The sequence below is a fragment of the Lactuca virosa genome, chromosome 6 (assembly GCF_052849685.1).
Source record: "Lactuca virosa cultivar CGN04683 chromosome 6, Lactuca_virosa_CGN04683_v6, whole genome shotgun sequence".
NCBI classification, from domain to species: Eukaryota; Viridiplantae; Streptophyta; class Magnoliopsida; order Asterales; family Asteraceae; genus Lactuca; species Lactuca virosa.
In genome coordinates this window covers 90,772,620-90,775,860 of record NC_136431.1, presented here as the reverse complement: position 1 = coordinate 90,775,860, position 3,241 = coordinate 90,772,620, and positions in this window count along the sequence as shown.

The window sequence follows — 3,241 nt, the reverse complement described above, 5'->3', positions numbered from 1 at the left end:
ACTACAATTCGTTCCATTCAACAGTGATTTCGATCTTAAAACCAAACCAACTCAAAACGAAACTGAATGGTGACCTCTAACATCAAAATTACTTGTTCATATATCAAACTCAACAGAAGTGTTCGACATCCAAATCGAGAATCAACCTAATCACCACAAATGAAACCTAATTTCGATACCAAATAACCCAAATCATCGATACAACATGAGATCAACTTCAACCCAATGAACACAGTTGATAAGACCATCGACTCAAAATCCATCCAACTTCGAAATTAAATCCCAAATTAGACTTGATTTCAACATCCATATCTCATATTCAACTCAAATCCTACGATTTCAACCTCCAATTCTTTGATTCATCACTTAAAATCGAGTTTGACTTTTTGATGTGTTTGACGTTTTGAACTCAAAGATGAACAAACAGCAAATGGATGATTCAAACACCAAATTTTGGATCAAAACATGATTATCCAACAGTTTATCATGACATTCATGTGTTCTTTCTACAAGTTCATCAAAATCAAGCATCAATTTTGACGATTTCTTCACTTGAACATGTATGAAATCGATTTCATCATGTCCCAAATCACATGAAATCGTAACACATTATCTGATTATTAATCGACATCAACCAAAAGAGAGAAGGAAGAAATTATCGAGAAGATGAGAAGAATAATCAAATGTAATAGACTATGAGATAAGAACAGATGCGTATGAGCTCTATGGTACAACCATTAGAAGCGTGTGACTAATCAGGGACAAGTTTGATAAATCATACGCTACACTGTAATCTAATTTGGGCTCACACAATTAAGATATCGGATCAAATAAGAAATTTGTATGGGCTCAAGAGTTGTGAACAATAACGAGTTCTTTTGGATCTTAAACAAATGAAAATTTTGGGCTCTTGATCATCTTGCAGTAGATTTCGAAATTTGGATAGAAAATGACTTTTGGTCTAAATCAAGAAAATGATTGAATCACAATGAATTTTGGACTTAAAAGTCGATTTAAATGAACAATTGCAATTTGAGAACCATATCGAACAACAAGTAGGATTGGACTGAGACTTGATCAATGGAAAAATAATTGGATCATAACAAGTGGGTTTTTAAAAAAAATTGATCCAATGAGTCAAAACGATCAAAAATTCAAGAACGTAACGTATGAATCAACGAGATTTAGAGAGATCATAGAGAGACTCACCATAAATTCTCCAATTGTGATGATTGTAGCCAAACCAAGAATCGTTTCTTCAAAAAATCATGTTGATCTTCGAAGACCTGCTCTGATACCAATTGATGTGAATTATGAACATTGGTTTGGCATGCATAATTAAAGAACACACAAAGAACATGGTGATTTCGGTGTTTAAGAGATGCATTCGATTATGAAAGGTGTTTACAAAAAAGGATCTAGATCTAAATCTACATAATTAACGCACACTAACACTCTCAACTTTACATCTCTCAAGCACACCTCTATAAGTGGTATGAACCCACCTTATATAGAGGTGTTTACATCTCTCTCTCTCTCTCTCTCTCTCTATCTATCTCTCATGTCACAAGGCTACATTACCACATGCAAGTGGGTCTACAAAAGTCAAACCATTTACAAGGTCATACATAGATAACTTTGTACCCAACACACTTTTTGTTATTTCTGAACTTCAAAATCCTGCATTGTCCAGACTTCGAAAATCACGCAGATTTTCCTTCCTACCTGTCATGTGACGAGAGCATCCATTATGGATGTACCAGTGTTCATCGTATTACTCATCACACAGTACCTGCGATCAACTAAAGAATTTAGGTCCCCAAGGTTTTTTTGGGTCCTTGGTTATTAGAGTGAAATGCATTATTAAAGGAAGATCCTAAAACCTAACATCGAACCTTTGATTTCAAACTATCGATCAAGTCAACTTATACAGACTTAGGTATCGAAATAAAATCATTCATTGGCTAGGTTCGACACCGACTTTCCCTTTACCATTAGCAGTTCGTCTTGCCTCAACCTTTGCCTGGGAAACTTCTTTCCATTTTCGAACTGGTTGATTCGATTCCAATGATGAAGAACTCTCATTTTTTGATTTGTTCAAGTAGCTTCCGTAAGCACACCTGATTTCTTCTTGAGAAAACTTTCCTGATTGGTATGGATTTCCTTTGCCTTCGAGCCAATGATTTATATTCTTCATTTCATTTTTCCCTTTGAAAAATGAATCTTTGACTTTGTGCTTCGAATCTGGACTCAGAAAGTGAGGTTGTGTTGGTTTAAATTGTTCATTTCTCTTTCCTTGAACTTCCAACTTTTCAAGATTTCTTTTTGTAAATGACGGTTTTGTATTATTTTGAAAGCGATTCTGAAATTGTTTATTATAACCACATGTAGTTTGGTTAAAAACATTTTGTTCTTTTGAATAACTTCTTTATCCTTGAAATTGATGAAAATTTCTTTGTACATTATGTTGAACACTATTTCTTTGAAAATTGTTATGTGAAAACCTTGCATTTTGATGATTAGGAACAAAATTCCTTTGATGTTGGTTTTGAACCAAATTTTCATTACTTGGTTTTTCAACAAGCGGTGTTCATGATAGGTCATAAATTAGTGGTTTGGGCTAGGCAATCATTTGTATAAGTCTTATAGGGTCTTGGTCATGTTAGAGGTGTTTTGTAGCTTGTTGATGTGTGTTTACGGCTGAGTTGATGTTCACGGCCGTAAACAGGTTTACGACCGTGAACTTGTTTACTGCCAGTCAGTCCCTATATATAGCATGTGTTAGAGTCTGTCAGAAATGACGAATCAATAGTGTTTACGGTCAAATGTGTGTAACTCAAGGTGTACCAGACGTTTTTGTGAATGAACGTGTGCATTGCTTGATAATTTTGTTTTTCTACTCATTCCTGTTTGCATTTGTTTTGATCACTGGTTTGGATCTTGTAATCGGGACCTTACAATTGGTATCAGAGCAAATCTGGTGTCGAAACAAACTATAGTGGTGTTTACGGTTGAAAGAATATTCAATTTCTTCGTTGTTCAAGGCTCGGTTCTGCATTAGATCGTGTTTTCACAGCTAAGGGAATCAAGAACTGACTGAAAAACACTTGTTTTCATCGTTTCTGGGGGTTGACGGTTATTGGTGTTGAAGGGAGTACGACCGTAAACATTTATACAACTGTAATCCATTAATCTTCTAAAGCCGTAAACAGTTAATCTTCAAGGACCGAAAACTCTTGCT